Here is an 18,215-nt window from a genome sequence, read left to right as displayed (position 1 = left end):
TAGATTCATTTGATTCAGTAATCCTAATTGGGCTAACTTGATTTGGACTCAAGTTGATTCATTTGTTCAATGAGTCTAATTTAGATTATGACTCATTGAATCAATTTAATTAAATGAATTAGATTCATTATATTAAATTGGCTTGAATTAAATGGTTGAATTAGATCAATCATGAGAGAGATTAAGTCAAGTTTGACTTGACTTGTGAGGAAGAGGAAGAGTCAAGTTTGACTTGACTTTATGCCACATCATTTGTGACTTGGCATTAAGTGGCCAATGATGATGTGCCACATCATCAAGGCACATGTGTGTGCCACCTCATGGAGGTTACATATTCCCTCTTTGATGGCCACTTAATGCATTAATGAGGGGAGTTACACAAATGATGGTGGCCGACCACTTGATGGCATGATGAGGAGTTTTTCATTTGGTGAGTAATTCACATTCACTCCTTCTTCTTCCTTGAGTTCTTCTTGCTCTCTCCCTCTCCTCTTCTTGCCGTGACCTATCAAGGTGCTAGCACACCTTTGTTTAGGTCTTCTCCACCTAAGTTGTCCGTGTGGATACTTCTAGAGGACCGTACGCTTGACGGTCTAGAGATCCGGCATTTTGGACGAGCGGGAACGCGAAGGGCTTTGCTTCAAAGGTATAACTCGTTTCATGTAGATCTAGGAGTAGATCTAAGGAGAAACTCGTACTCGTAATTTAGTTTTGAAATCTTTTCTTCGCACGAGATCCGTTGGCTAGGGTGATTCGGGGTTTCCGCGACGCGAAAAAGCGGTTTTCGCGGCCCGAAAAACCCAACAGTGGTATCAGAGCCACGTGCGAAGCGAGTACGAGTTTAAATTAGTATTTTTGTGAAAAATATGCATACTGTAACATTCTATGAATTTCCTAATTTTTATGATTTTATGGGTATTTTTCTCGTAGAAGCGAAGCACAAGTGTTTCGGCACTTGTAGGCTTCGACTACCGAGAAGAATTTTCCAAAACGGTAATGTTTCGACCCAAAATCTTTTGGGACAGTGGGCTAAGGCGCTCTTGGATCGCTTAGGAGCAACTCGCGATGGTTAGATCGCGGGTAGGGGTACTGCCCCTAACCCCGCAAGGGGATTTGTTCCGCGATTGCGCCCGAAATCGCTAATCGGGACCGCCGGGAAAAATTTACTCATAAAATCTGTAAAATTATAAAAAAAAATTACAAAAAATTATGAAAAAATATATAATTTTGAATTATATATTAATTTTGTGATAGTCATGGCCCAAATGACCCAAATTGGATTTGGAAATGTGTTGTAATTCATAATACGGCCTGCGTGCCGTTATGTGATGTGCGTGTTGTATCTTATTTTTATTTATTTTATTTTTCGCGACCTGCGCGTCGTGCTTTCTTTTTATTCTGGTTGTAAATTAGATTTAGACTTGAATGTAACTCGAGTTTCAAAATTATAATGTAATTTTGAAGCGGTGGAAGGTCCACACGAGACGGAGTTACGAGGAGGGCGCGAGCAACACAAGGTGGTCAAAGGAAGAAGCTTGAGAAGCTGTTGACCTTAGGTTGACCATCCGATTTTCTCATTGGCTTGAGAAGATCGTAGTAGGGCCATGACACAATCACAAAATAATTTAATTAATTTCTTATATGTATGTGATGCATGTTTAATTAAGTAGTTAATTAGTGCCTAGCGATTAGATAAGATCTAAATCGTGCACATGATGCACCCCACGATTAGATTAGATCTAAATCAAGTATTTGATACGCATCATCATTTAGATTAGATCTAAATCACGTCAACTCTAATGCCTATCGTGCCGTGATACCTACTACTACCTCGATCGCATGTAGTTGTTGAATCTGCCAAAGCAGAGCAACACATACTATCTTGGTAGGGTACGGAGGGACAATCTTGGTCCCGCCTATCAACGCATGGGTGAGTACAACTCAATTAGATTGAGTATTCCTAGTTAACTCGGTTGGATCGAGTATAACTATAGGCATTCTTCCAACGGTTGGAAAGTTAGGTCAAAATCACATATATATTAACTCTCGGGCGTATTAGCCAAAGCTAACTCGAGTTTTAATATAAATGCGGATTTTGATTCTATAAAAAAGAGTTGCATAGAGATGTAATTGGTAATCATTACCTACCGATCATACTAAGTCTTGGGCGTATTAGCCAAAGCTAACTCAAGGGTTAGTATGATGTGGATCTTGTCCCACAAGAATTATAGAATTCAGTGGGAGCATCATTTAATTAAAGGCCTAATTAAATGATTTTAAAGAATATGATACTTATTTCTGCATTTATTTCTGTTGTAGAATTGCCATGACGTCGAACACGAACACCTTCTCCCTGCGATCTGTCCTCGAGAAGGACAAGCTCAATGGAGCAAACTTCCTGGACTGGTACAAGAACCTGAGAATAGTTCTCTCCCAAGAACGTAAACTGTACGTTCTGAAGCAGCCCATTCTGGAGGCTCCTCCTGCCAATGCCCCGCGAGCTGACAAAGATACTTACAAGAAGCATCAAGATGACGCATTAGATGTGTCCTGTCTAATGCTCGCGACCATGAACTCTGAGCTTCAGAAGCAACACGAGTTAATGGGCGCTTATGATATGGTTGAACATCTTCGTCAGCTGTATTAAGGACAAGCGAGGCATGAGAGATTTGAGATCTCAAGGGCACTGTTTCAGTGCAAGATGTCAGACGGGGCTCCCGTAGGCCCATATGTACTCAAAATGATTGGGTACATAGAGACCCTACAAAGGTTGGGGTTCCCTCTTGGCCAAGAGCTGGCTACTGACCTGATCTTGCAATCCTTGCTGGATAGCTACAGTCAATTCGTTCTAAACTACAATATGAACGAGATTGACAAGCCACTGCCCGAGCTGCTTAGCATGTTAAGAACTATTGAGCTAAATCTTAAGAAGGCTAAGCCCAACACTATTCTGATGGTTCAGAAACATAAGGGCAAGGGCAAGCCCAAAGGCAAGGGAAAGTCCCAAGCCAAGGGCAAAGGCAAGGCACTGAAGCCTAAAGGAGGGGTCGCCAAGGATGCTACCTGCTTCCACTACGGTCAGACCGGGCACTGGAAGAGGAACTGCAAGGTATACTTGGAGGATCTTAAGAAGAAGCGAAGTGAGACTTCCACTTCAGGTATATATGTTATAGAAGTCAATCTATCTATTTCTACATCATGGGTATTAGATACTGGATGTGCTTCTCACATTTGTACTGATGTGCAGGCGCTGAGAAATAGCAGGGCATTGACAAAGGAGTAGGCAATGGAGCACGGGTTGCTGCTGTTGCTGTAGGGACTTACTGTCTATCTCTGCCCTCTGGGCTTGTACTAGAGTTAGTCAATTGTTGTTATGTGCCTGCATTAACTAAGAACATTATATCAGTTTCTTGTTTGGACAAGAAAGGTTTCTCGTTTACTATAAAGAACAAATGTTGTTCCATCTATTTAAACGATATGTTCTATTGTAGTGCACCTCTGATAAACGGACTCTATATTCTAGACCTTGAGAGCCCTATCTATAACATAAATACCAAGAGGTTCAAGTCAAATGACCTGAACCAAACCTATCTCTGGCACTGTCGCTTAGGTCATATAAATGACAAGCGCTTATCCCAGCTCCAAAAGGATGGTTTGCTGGACTCATTTGATTTAGAATCATATGAGATATGCGAGTCATGCCTACGAGGCAAGATGACCAAGACTCCCTTTAGTGGGCACAGCGAAAGAGCGACTGATTTGTTAGGACTCATACATAGTGATGTATGTGGCCCTTTCAATGCCGCTGCTAGAGGAGGTTATAGGTACTTCATCACATTTACTGATGACTTCAGTAGATATGGTTATGTGTACTTGATGACACATAAGTCTGAATCCTTTGAAAAGTTCACAGAATTCAAGAATGAAGTACAGAACCAGCTTGGCAAGAGTATTAAGATACTTCGATCCGATCGAGGTGGAGAATACCTTAGCCATGAGTTTCGTGACTATCTAGCAGAGTGTGGGATCCTATCCCAACTCACTCCTCCTAGAACACCACAGTGGAATGGTGTATCCGAAAGGAGGAATCGTACCCTATTAGATATGGTGCGATCTATGATGAGTCACACAGATCTTCCGACATACCTTTGGGGTTATGCTCTAGACACGGCAGCTTTTATACTCAACCGAGTTCCATCCAAGGCCGTGATAAAGACACCATATAGGATATGGACTGGGAGAGATGCCCAGGTGTCTTTCATGAGGATTTGGGGTTGTGAGGCTTACGTTAGACGTCAAGTCTCAGACAAGTTAGGACCCAAATCCGACAAGTGCTACTTTATAGGATATCCCAAGGAAACTAAGGGATATTACTTCTACATTCCCAGTCAGCACAAGGTAGTTGTGGCAAAAATTGAGGTCTTTCTAGAAAGGGACTTTGTTTCTAGAAAGACTAGTGGGAGCGCGTTCGATCTTGAAGAAGTTCAAGATGTGAACAATAGCACTGATGCCTCGATGGAAATTGAACTGGAACCACAAAGTGTTGTGGATGATGTTGTTCCACAAGGAGTTGAGGAACAACAACCAGTTCAAGTAGACATACCTCTTCGCAGGTCTAATAGGGTACGTCGTCAGCCTGAGAGATACTCATTTCTCTTGTCTGACCATGATGACGTTATGCTCATAGAGGATGAACCAGCCACCTATCAAGAAGTTGTCATGAGCCCAGATTCTGAGAAATGGCTAGAGGCCATGAGATCCGAAATGGAATCCATGTACACCAACCAAGTATGGACTTTGGTTGATCCTCCTGAAGGGGTAAAACTCATTGGGTGTAAGTGGGTCTTTAAGAGAAAGACTGACATGGATGGACTTATCTATAAGGGTCGCTTGGTAGCTAAAGGTTTCAAGCAGATTCATGGTATTGACTATGATGAAACCTTTTCTCCAGTAGCGATGTTTAAGTCCATTCGGATCATGCTTGCTATTGCAGCCTACCATGACTATGAGATATGGTAGATGGATGTCAAAACCGTGTTTCTGAATGGAAACATGCTCGAGGATGTGTACATGACACAACCTGAGGGTTTTGTAGATCCACAGCATACTAGCAGAGTATGCAAGCTGCATAGGTCCATTTATGGACTAAAGCAAGCTTCTCGGAGCTGGAATCTTCGATTCGATGATGCAATCAAACAGTTTGGTTTCATCAAGAACGAAGATGAGCCTTGTGTCTACAAGAAGGTTGTAGGGGACATAGTTGTCTTCCTCATATTGTATGTGGATGACATACTACTCATTGGGAAGGACATCCCTATGCTTCAGTCTGTCAAGACTTGGCTAGGGAGTTACTTCTCAATGAAGGACTTAGGTGAGGCATCCCGCATTCTAGGGATACAGATCTATAGAGATAGATCTAAGAGATTACTTGGCCTAAGTCAGAGTACATACATTGACAAGGTACTCCTTCGGTTTGCCATGCAGAACTCCAAGAAGGGATTTCTGCCGATGTCACATGGCGTGAGTCTTTCGAAGACTCAAGGTCCCTCTTCTAGAGAGGAGAGAGACTGCATGGATCAGATCCCTTATGCCTCAGCCATAGGATCGATCATGTACGCCATGCTATGTACTCGACCTGATGTCTCATATGCTTTGAGCATGACGAGCAGATACCAGTCAGATCCAGGTGAAAGTCACTGGATAGCGGTCAAGAATATTCTTAAGTACTTAAGAAGGACTAAAGAATATTTCTTGATATATGAAAGCGATGATCAGCTAACTGTAAAGGGTTACAGTGATGCTAGCTTTCAGACTGACCAGGATGACTATAGATCGCAGTCGGGGTTCGTATTTTGCATTAATGGTGGTGTTGTGAGCTGGAAGAGTTCGAAGTAGGACACAGTAGTTGATTCTACAACAGAAGCCGAGTACATTGCTGCATCAGAGGCAGCAAAGGAGGCAGTTTGGATCCGCAAGTTCATCACTGAACTTGGGGTGGTTCCTAGCATTACTGAACCCATTGAGCTCTATTGTGACAACAATGGAGCTATAGCACAGGCGAAGGAACCTCGCTCACACTAGCGGACCAAACACATACTACGGCGCTTACATCTCATTCGAGAGATCATCGAGAGAGGAGATGTGAAGATTTGCAGAGTACCTACAGAGGCTAACATCGCAGATCCCTTGACCAAGGCTTTGGCACAGAGGAAGCATGATGGTCACACTAGGTCATTTGGGCTTAGAGCCTACACTGATTGGCACTAGTGCTAGTGGGAGATTGTTAGCTTGAGCCCTAGAGCTAATCATTTGATGATTGTATTATGGACTTATTGTATCATATTTTTATTAATAAAGGCATTTGTTTAGTTATTATACTTGTATTGGTGCCAAATAAACTAAGTATAATAACGTCCTTGAGTAGAAGGTTCTTACCTATATCAATCGATTGGTTGAATCGATAGTGAGATGATATAGGGAACACTACTCTTAATCATTCCTAGTCGAGTATTAACATTCAGGGATAATGTTAATGCAATAAGACTAGCATGTAGGTCAACTCGATGACTTGATCTCACAAGTCATGGATATAGAGATATCAAGTTGACACATGGGTATACATTAGAGAATGTATACTGAATGACCCGCCATGAGAAAGTATCATGGATCGTTATATGAGTGTCATATACTTTCTCATATGGCTATTAGTATGACTACTAGTCCTTAGACCTGAAGTCACCATAGATCCCTACATAAGGAGTTATGTACTTTGGTTTCGTCAAACGTCACCCGTAACTGGGTGGACTATAAAGGCGATTACTGGGTATATAACAAATTATGCAGAGGGATGTGAGTGATGTAGATGGGATCTATCCCTCCTATATGACGGGAGAGACATCGGTATTCTTGATAGAGTGAGACCACGAAGTGCATGGCCATGCCCAAATGAGTCAATATAGGATATTAAGCTCATTTGATTTAGTGAGTCTACTTGGAGTTCAAGATTTAGATTGGTCAGAGGATGACACGGTCTATGCCTCACATTGACCAATCTAGATGTCTAGGATAGAATGACACTTGTCATATATTGTGAGGAGTCAGAATTAGCAGTCACAAGGTGATGTTGGATCTCAACATTCTTGTAACTTGGGTAGTAATGATATGTTGCTAGATACCGCTCATTACTTATGCTCCTAAATGGGTTTAGGGCATTGCCAACGTTACAAGAACCTATAGGGTCACACACTAAGGACAATTAGATGGAGATTAGGTTCATATGATGAACCAAGAGGATTAGATTCATTTGATGAATCAAATTGGATTAAGAGTAATCCTAATTGGGCTAACTTGAGTTGGACTCAAGTTGATTCATGTGTTCAATGAGTCTAATTTAGATTATGACTCATTGAATCAATTTAATTAAATGAATTAGATTCATTATATTAAATTGGCTTGAATTAAATGGTTGGATTAGATCAACCATGAGAGAGACTAAGTCAAGTTTGACTTGACTTGTGAGGAAGAGGAAGAGTCAAGTTTGACTTGACTTTATGCCACATCATTTGTGACTTGGCATTAAGTGGCCAATGATGATGTGCCACATCATCAAGGTACATGTGTGTGCCACCTCATGTAGGTTACATATTCCCTCTTTGATGGCCACTTAATGCATTAATGAGGGGAGTTACACAAATGATGGTGGTCGGCCACTTGATGGCATGATGAGGAGTTTTTCATTTGGTGAGTAATTCACATTCACTCCTTCTTCTTCCTTGAGTTCTTCTTGCTCTCTCCCTCTCCTCTTCTTGTCGTGACCTATCAAGGTGCTAGCACACCTTTGTTTAGGTCTTCTCCACCTAAGTTGTCCGTGTGGATACTTCTAGAGGACTGTACGCTTGACGGTCTAGAGATCCGGCATTTTGGACGAGCGGGAACGCGAAGGGCTTCGCTTCAAAGGTATAACTCATTTCATGTAGATCTAGGAGTAGATCTAAGGAGAAACTCGTACTCGTAATTTAGTTTCGAAATCTTTTCTTCGCACGAGATCCGTTGGCTAGGGTGATTCGGGGTTTCCGTGACGCGAAAAAGCGGTTTTCGCTGCCCGAAAAACCCAACACTTTTAAACCCATCTTGGTCGGCCCCTTGCTTGGGCACCAAGAAAGGATGTGGTTGGCCATAAGGATGACTTGGGTGAATGCGAGGCTTTATACATAGAGGTTACAACAGGACCTGGAGGAGGAATTGATTTTGGCCTCCTGATGAGCTTGAACTTCCTATGTTCGACCCGAACACCCAACTCAAGCTCATCAATAATAACTCATACCACTAAATAATTATTATTGAACTACCGCACCAATCACATATTACATTATGGGCTCCTTCTTATCATGAGTGCGTTAATCTCCTTGTGTTTAAGATATCGAATGTCCATTAATTAAATGAGTTACTGACAACTCACTTAATTAACATCTAGCTCCAAGAGTAATACCACTCAACTTCATTGTCATGTCAGAACTAAGTCCATCTGCAGGGTTTACATGACATCTAAGTCCATCAAGAAGTTTCTAAGTCATTCAGCTTCTTTGGCTGCCTCAGAACCTGCCACATACTCAGCTTCCATGGTGGAGTCCGAAATGCATTTCTACTTAACATTCCTCCATGTTATGGCTCCACCTCCCAAAGTAAACACATACCCTGAGGTCGACTTGCTATTGCCCCTATCTGATTAGAAGTTCGAATTCGTGTAACCCACAGGGAGCAAATCATCTGCCTGGTAAACTAGCATATAATCTATAGTCCTTTTCAGGTACTTCAATATATGCTTTACGGCAGTCCAATGCCCTTATCCTGGATTACTTTGATTCTGCTAATCATTCCCACGGTAAAACAGATATCCGGTCTCGTATATAGCATCACATACATTAGGCTTCCTACAGCTAAAGTATAAGGAACTGCCTTCATGTCCTCTATTTTCTTTGATGCTTTAGGAGACATCTCTTTAGATAAAGGTACTCTATGCCGAAAATGTAGAAAACCTTTCTTAGAGTTTTGCATGTTAAATGAGCTAGTATCGATGTATGAAGCTTGGAATAAGCACAACATTCTTTTCTTGCGATCCCTTATTACTTTGATCTCAAGAATATGTCCACATTCTCCCAAATCCTTCATATCAAACTGCTTGGACAACCATACCCTTACGTCTGACAACACTTTGACATTGTTGCCAATGAGCAAAATGTCATCTACATATAGTACAAGAAATATCACCATGTTTCTGTCACTTTTCTTGTATATACAAGACTCATCCGGACACTGAATAAATCCATAAGACTGGATCACTTCATTAAATCAGATGTTCCAAGATCTTGAAGCTTACTTCAGTCCATAGATAGACTGATTGAGCTTACATACAAGATGCTCTTTGCCCTTCACAATGATTCCCTCTGGTTACTTCATATGGATATTTTCTTCAAGATTTTTATTAAGGAAAGCTGTCTTGACATCCATTTTCCAGATCTCATAATCCATATGAGCAACAATAGATAAAAGAATCCGGATAGACTTAAGTATGGCTACCGGCGAAAAGGTTTCCTCATAATCGATTCCCTCTTTCTGAGTATACTCTTTTGCAGCAAGCCATGCTTTGAAGGTTTCCACCTTCCCGTCTGTCCCTCTTTTTCTTTTGTAGACCCATTTACATCCAATGGCTTTTACACCATTTGGTAGTTCTACAAGCTCCCAGACCTGATTAGAGTACATAGATTCTATTTCAGAGTTCATTGCACTTTGCCAAGATGTTGCATCTTTATCTTGGAGTGCTTCATCATATATCCAGGGATCAGGTTCATGTTCACCAGGGATCAAGTCCGAAGATTCTCCCAAAAACATGAATCTATCAGGTTGCCTAACAACCCTCCCACTACGACGAGACACTACTTGTAATTGTGCATCATTTATGACACGTGTTATAATTTCTTGTGGTATCTTATCTTGTACCGTTGGTACTAAAGTAGACGTGTCTTCTCTTATTTTCTCAAGAACAATTTTACTCATGGGCTTGTGGTTCATTACATAGTCCTCTTCTAAAAATCGGGCATTGGTGCTAACAATAACCTTCTGATCTTTAGGACTATAAAATAAACCACCTTTTGTTCCTTTAGGATAACCCACAAACAAGCGAACTTCTGTACGTGATTCAAACTTATCAGTGTCTCCCTTCAGTACATGTGCTGGACTACCCCAAATCCAAATATGTTTCAGACTAAGCTTACGCCCATTCCATAATTCTGTGGGAGTAGATGTTACTGACTTAGAAGGTACCAAGTTCAGAATGTACATTGTCATTTCCAGAGCATATCCCTAAAATGAATTTGGTAATTCTGAATAACTCATCATTGATCTAACCATTTCCATAAGAGTCCTATTCCTTCGTTCTGTCACACCATTCTGTTGGGGTGTACCAAGTGCAGACAGTTGGGATTGAATCCCGGCCTTTGATAAATAACTCCTAAACTCTCCTAAGAGGTACTCGCCACCACGATCAGACCGTAGTATCTTGATACCTTTACCATGACATTTCTCCACATCAGCCTTGTATTCTTTGAACTTATCAAAGCACTCAGACTTGTGGCGCATCAAGTAAATGTACCCATATCTCGAATAGTCGTCTATAAAAGAGACAAAATATTCGAAACCACCTCTTGCCTGGATAGTCATAGGTCCACACAAATCAGAATGAACCAATTCCAACACATCTTTGGCTCTATACCCCTTAGCCTTAAAAGGTCTCTTGGTCATTTTTTCTTCCAAGCAAGATTTGTAAGTTAAAAAATTTTCCACCACTAATGAACCCAAAGGTTCATCGGCTATTAGTCTTTGAATCATACTCAAGTTAATATGACCAAGCTTTAGATGCCAAAGATATGTTTGGTTTATTTCCGAAGGTTTCTTTCTCTTATTAGAATTAGAAGATGTGTTATTAATTTCCATTTATTGTATCGTGGGAGTTATTAGATTTAGAGTATACAAATTACCAACCAACGTACCAGAATAGATAACTACCCTATTTTTCTTGACAACTACTTTGTCATCAAAAGAAACAGAATATACATCCATAAATAGTTTAGAAACTGAAATCAAGTTCTTTCTAAAACATGGTACATAAAGATAATTTCTCAAAATCAATGTTTTATTTCTATCAAAAGATAAATAAACATCTCTCACTGCAACAGCCGCCACTTTTGTAGCATTGCCCATGTAGATGGTAATCTCCCCTTCATGTAGTCATCAAGTTTCCTGGAACCCCTACAATGAATTGCAGACATGATCACTGGCTCCCGTATCTACACACCAGGTACTGGTAGATAACACCACTAAACATGTTTCAACCACTAGAGAATAAGATATACCTTTATTGTTCTCCTTTCTGCGAGGACAGTCCACTTTCCAATGTCCAGACTGCTTGCATGTGAAGCACTTACCCTTCGGCTTCTTCACACCTGCATGTGGCCCAGTCCCTAGAGATCGATTCACTTTCTTTGCTGAACCAACTTGTTTCTTTTTCTTCTTTCTACCTTTCGGCTTAGAAGAAGAAACATTTTCAGCAATATGAATTTGAGAACTTTGACGAAATAGTCCTTCTACTGCTTGAAGTTCTGTCAGAAGTTTCGCCAACGAATAAACTCTTTTGTTTATGTTGTAGTTCAGGCGGAACTGCTAAAAACTTTTAGACAACGTTTGGAGAATGATATTGACCTAGGTTTTCCCATCGATTTCTACTCCAAGGACTTCTATCTCATTCAAAAGAGCCATCATTTTGAGGATATGATCCCTTACGGGTGTCCCCTCAGTCATGGTGGTTGTCATCAAGTTTCTCATAGCCTCCTGCCTAGCAGCCCGATTCTGGTGTCCGAAGAGTTCCTTGAGATTGCGCATCATATCATAACCAGTAGGCATAACCTGATGTTGATGTTGCAGCACATTTGACATAGAAGGTAAAATGTAACACCGCGTCATCTCATCTGCCCTGCCCCATTTCTTATGATACCCAATATCCTCTTCACTAGAATCGCTATTAGGTAGGCTTGGACAGATCTCAAAAAGTATGAACTTGTAACCTTCAGCAGTTAAGACAATATCCAAGTTTCGTTTCCAATCAATATAATTGGGACCAGTAAGTTTGTTTTCTTTCAATATAACAGCAAGAGTATTGAAAGCCATTTGAAATCCTAAGAATCACAAAATATTTGGTCAAAACATTAGAATTTAAAATAATATTGACTCCTCAAATAATATCATTTAAATTCACCAACACCTCAAAGCACCGTGAATTTTGTATGCCACGATAGTGTGGACGTATACAAATTCAAACATTTGTAAGAGGGGGTTTTACCCATTAATTTTATTATCTTGTCAACCTAACTTTATGACAAATAAAATTAATAGTTGATTTTTCTTCGGTTATACAAATAATAACAGTGACTCCGATGGGGAGGATACTATTAAATGCGCCTAAGTGTATACCATTACTTGATACTTAGTCCATTAAATAGGATTGTGCCCCTTCAGATGGAGAAGATCACACAAACATAAATAATTTCCTATAATCATCCATAAAGGGAGTTTGATCTTGTGATCCACAAACAAACTCATCTAATGTGGAGGAAGACACTCAAAGCCAACGCGTAAGTTTGAATGCATTACTTACAAACCAGTAATGGAGACCGTGGAATTTAAATAATTCCTCTCCCACTTTGTTATTTAAAATGAGGAATTTTAACATGCACACACATAGAGCACATATAAACAGCATAAAAGACCATAAATATGAAAAATAACTTTCCAACTATTATGACCTCATCCATAGCTGTCCTCCGTGTGCTACTAACCCTAGCCGCCGCCAACAGGTCATGTTGTTGCTTCTATCTTGCTTCCTTTTCTGCTGCGCCTCTAGTCCTCAAATAGCACCACACCTCGCAAGGATACGATCCGCGATAAAAATAAAATTTTACATTTATCAATCCTATATTCCACAAGGGAATGTACATGTATTCTAGATCGAACAGAATATAAAATCCTAAAACTAATACTGCTCCTGCTGTATTTAATAATTACAATCATGCATACACATAAAATGCCCTCGACATGCCCGAGGGTCCAAATCACACACAAACACAATAGGGTCATAATAGTTGGAACTAGGATGTCTGCAACCACAGAGTTAATCTATTTGCACATCCTACTATTACCCTGCCTAAATTTATGTATGAAAAGTGCATAATTTAACTGAAAACCAAACACACAGAGGCAGAAAACTAGCTTTGATACCAATTGTTGGCGCTACTCGGAATTCCGTTCTGTTTCCCCTGTACAAAATTTATACAAGCACGGAACTTTTCCTAGCAACCCATGTGCTTTTCAGAAGTTAAACTTGGATTGAAAACGAAACTTAACATTATTAATCCAAGTTCAACCCATGTGTTTATCAGAAGTTAAACCATATTATAGAAGTTGATTAAATATCTATTTCAAGGATTGGCTTCCAAGTCGTTAGCGAGGCACTCGGCCTTCTTGGATATGGGATCATCCACCACTTCCTAGTCAAAGCCTTTCAAAGAAATTTGATATTTAAACTCCTTACAGTAAACCCTAGGTTAAACTATAGAGACCTCAATCAAAGCACAAGCTCGCTAGCCTCTTGTGTTGGTACTTGAAGATCCATACAAAGGAAAAATAAACTAGTAAAAAGCGGAAACAATTAACTAGTTATACCTTTCTTTGTAGCTTAAAGACCTCTTAATCTTCTGCTGTATTCCTCTCCTTCTCTTGGACATCGTGTGGACGACGATCTACCAAGATGCAAAAACCACCTAAGTCCTTCTTTCTTCCAAGACTTTCGGCCACTAAGGGATCAAAGCTAAGAACACCACCTCTTTTCTTCTTTCTTCCTTGCAACCCGCCGGCCACAAGATGGTTGAAGCCTCTTGATATCATCGGCCTTAGGTGAGAAAGCAAGGGGAGAATAAGAATATGAGGAGGTCAGCCACAAGGAGAATAGAAGAGGAATAGAAATTATGTAGATGATTATTTTCTCTAAGGCACCATCTATCCTCTTTTATAATCTTTGGTAATGGCTAAAAAGGAAAGATTTTAACAACAATTAAATCTCTCTTTTAAATTTCCTATTGTGGATGGCTACAAAAGGAAAGTTTTAAAATAAAAAATCCCCTTTTTAAACATTGTAGATGGCTACAAAAAGGAGAGATTTTTAAAATTAAAACCTTTCTTTAAAATCATGGTTACAAAAAAGGAAACTTTTAACAAAAATAAAATCTCTCTTGTAAACCATTGTAGATGGCTACAAAAGGAAAGATTTTTTAAATTTAAAACTCTCTTTTAAAACCATGTGGATGGCTTCAAAAAAAGAAAGTTTAAAAAATTTAAAATCTCTCTTTTAAAACATTGTAGATGACTACAAAAAGAAAGATTTAAAAAATTAAAAACCTACTTTTAAACCCATCTTGGTCGGCCCCTTGCTTGGGCACCAAGCAAGGGGTGGCCAACCCCTTGCTTGGGCACCAAGCAAGGATGTGGCCGGCCATAAGGATGACTTGGGTGGATGCGAGGCTTTATACATGAGGCTACAACAGGGACCTAGAGGAGAAATTGGTTTTGGCCTTCTGATGAGCTTGAACTTCCTATGTTCGACCCGAACACCCAACTCAAGTTTATCAACAATAACTCATACCACTAAAGAATTATTATTGAACTACCGCACCAATCTTATATTACATTATGGGCTCCTTCTTATCATGAGTGTGTTAATCTCCCTGTATTTAAGATATCGAATGTTCATTAATTAAATGAGTTACTGACAACTCACTTAATTAACATCTAGCTCCAAGAGCAGTACCACTCAACTTCATTGTCATGTCAGAACTAAGTCCACCTGCAGGATTTACATAACAATCCTTATGAGCTCCTCAAGGGGACATCATCATCCTAATAAATAGGACACAGTTTCCTTCTATAATTAACAACACACCATATAAATAATATTATTTCCCAACTTATCGGACCTATTGATTTAACGAATAAATCTCACCCTTTGATAAATTAAAGAAATAAATAATAAGTGCATGTGCTTGTTATTATATCAGAATTAAGAGTATGCACATCCATAATAACAGAGGTTCTGTTCTTTTATACAGTCAGTATAAAAGGAACAACCTCAAATGGTCATGCTCTATACACTCATAGTGTACTAGTGTAATTTTATAGTCAAGATAAATTAGTACCAAATTACACTACAACCATTCCAATGGTTTGTCCCAATCCATCTTGGTTGTGAGCTTCTATTTATAATTTATAAGAAACTGATAACATGATCTTCTATGTGACACCACACACCATGTTATCTACAATATAAATTAAATGAACAACTGCATTTAACTAAATGCAGACATTTGACCAATGTGATTCTCATTTCAAAATAAATATTTATACAAAAAGCTAGACTTTTAGTATACATTCTAACAATTAAGATAAAACCTCGCACACAAAAAAGCAGTGAATGTTCCAAGACTGGGGTTTGGATTAGTAGTGCGTGAAAAATTAAACAACTAAGAACTCGAGTTGTGTTGTACCGACTTCAAGAAACAAAGAAACTCGATTGCAAAAAACTAATCCGAAGGGGTTATAGCACTGATTCCGATCGACTCCGAAAATTAAAAAATATAATAAAAAAAGATGCTTGAACGGTGGTTTCACCGATTCAAAGCGACCCCACTCTGATACCAATTGTAGGATCATTGCACTAGGGGGGTGAATAGCGCTCAGGAATTTCACGCGTTTCGTTTAAAACCTCGGAGAGATAAGAGGCAATGAAATTAAAAGAAGAAAACAAGCAATCGCTAACACACCAAGATTTACTTGGGTTCGGAATCTATGGCGACTCCTATTCCAAAGCTCTCACGTGATAGTGCTTTCGTTGGGCAATCACTAATAGCTCGAATAAGATTACAAATGTGAATTACAATAGCTATAAAAGAAAGTTATCGACAACAAGAGAATTAGCAGAAATTCGATCGTCAATTGTCAGAATAGCATTTCGGTATCATCGAGTCATTTTCAGAGCAGCGCGTAAGAGCGGAAGATATTTGGAATGATGTGTTTAAGGTGCTAGTAGAATCTTCCTTTAAGAGCCCACTCTGGGCCCTTGGAACCTCTCCCGAGCACCCCGATAGGGCTGACGTGAGGTGCTCTCGTCGAAACTCAATCCAGCAAAACTTATCCATCTCTGAGCACCCGGACTACCCCCGGGCGCCTGGACTGTGGCATAGGACAACCAGCCAGAGAGTGTTAGCTCACCTCCTGAGGGTGCCTAGTCGATCTGATCTGATCTGATCTCAGGCGCCCGAACTCTAGGCGCTCAAAGCCCTCCTAAGCGCTCAGACAATTATTTTTTTCAGCCTTTGTTTTCATGTAAAAAAGAGTTAGTCCAGGTAAGTTTTCCTGCAAAAAAGAGTTAGTCAAAGTAATAAACAATATATAAAGTATGAATTGGACAGTCTCTGGACTGCCCGGTTCTGAGTTTAAGTTTCGCTAAAAACTTTAGGTTAGACCGATGCCTACTGTTCTCTCTTCGGAAAACGCATCCTTACCTACTCCTCTCGGGAGAGATTACCTTTTGCAGGACCGGTCCTTCAGACCGCCTGGACTTTTGCTCAGCTTCCAAGACTTCAGGACTTCATGATGGATGTCTAATCCCCAACCCGTCCAGTCTTCCGCCTGGTATCCGCGACCCCCAGGACTTTCACCTAGCTTCATTGACTCTAGGATTTTGCCCAACATCCTCGAACCGCCAAGACTTTGCCTAGTCCCTGGGACCAGGACTGTATTGTCTAACCATAGTTAGAACTTTCCTTTTGCCTAAGATCACTTATGACTTTCCGGCACACTCAATTTAACTTGTTAGAACAATAATAACACTTAACTTAGAACTCTTTTACTATTATCAAAACTCAGGTTTGATCGTCTGATACTTCCTACACCAACATGAACTCTCATGTGCTAAGACCATGGCTATAATCCTTACCTTGCACTCTCACGTGAGGCTTAGTTTTTTTTTCAATTTAATTATTTTTGGATAGCTTTTTTTTAATTTCTTTTAAACCACTGTGGAGGCTTCGCGTGCGGCCACCACGGTGGCCTCACGCAAGCCATGGTCTCACACAAGGCTGAGTTTTTTTTTCAATTTAATTTTTTTATTTAAAATTTTTTAAATAATTTTTAACTGTTAATTTTTTAGTATTTTTTAATATTTAATTCTTTCCCCTCTTAATTATTTCTCCTTCTTTCCCATATATTTTTTTATTTAAATAATTTTTTAAAATTCCTATTATTTATTTTAAAAATTTATTTATTTAGTTTTTAAAATTCCTTCTTAAACTGATTAAAATAAATTAAATATGAATTTAATTTAAAATTAAATGATCCTAATCATTAGTTCTATATTTATTAATTCTAAATTAATTTTTACTTAATTCTATTTTTTAAAATATTAATTTGTATTTATAGTAATTAAATATCATAATAATATTTTTTTTAATTAATATATTTTATATTTAAAAAGTATCAAAATCGTATAGACACAATACGATATGATATCAAAATTATATTATTTTGATTATAAACTGAAACTCTGATAGGATTTGAAACTTATGGTTTTAATATTGGAAAGGATTTGAAACTTATGGTTTTAATATTGGAAAAGTGGGTTGAAGTGAGAAGTTTATGTTTGATGATTTAGTTGAGCATACGGGTTGAATTGGTTAAAGTTAGGTGGATGGACTTTAGATCAAGCATGAAGTAGTGGAAAGGTTTGACCTGGAAGGTATGCCATCAAGCTTGAAGAACGGACCCCATAGAATTGAAGGCATTTTATGCAATTTGGGTGGAATGTTATGTGTGTGAGTAGAGAAAAAGAGGATGTGTTATCAAAGATATGCTTAAAGACTCTAATCTAGGGTTTAAATGGTGATCCAGAGCTCTGAGTTACATAGTCGGTAGAAACACCTCTTTTTCACAACAAAGATATGCTTAAAGACTCTAATCTAGGGTTTAAATGGTGATCCAGAGCTCTGAGTTACATAGTCGGTAGAAACACCTCTTTTGTGAAAATGAGGTAATTTGCTGAAATGGCACATGACAATATC

The sequence above is a fragment of the Zingiber officinale genome, chromosome 3A (assembly GCF_018446385.1).
Source record: "Zingiber officinale cultivar Zhangliang chromosome 3A, Zo_v1.1, whole genome shotgun sequence".
Taxonomy (NCBI): domain Eukaryota; kingdom Viridiplantae; phylum Streptophyta; class Magnoliopsida; order Zingiberales; family Zingiberaceae; genus Zingiber; species Zingiber officinale.
The sequence above is the reverse complement of the archived record's forward strand: the minus strand, read 5'-3'. Positions refer to the sequence as shown.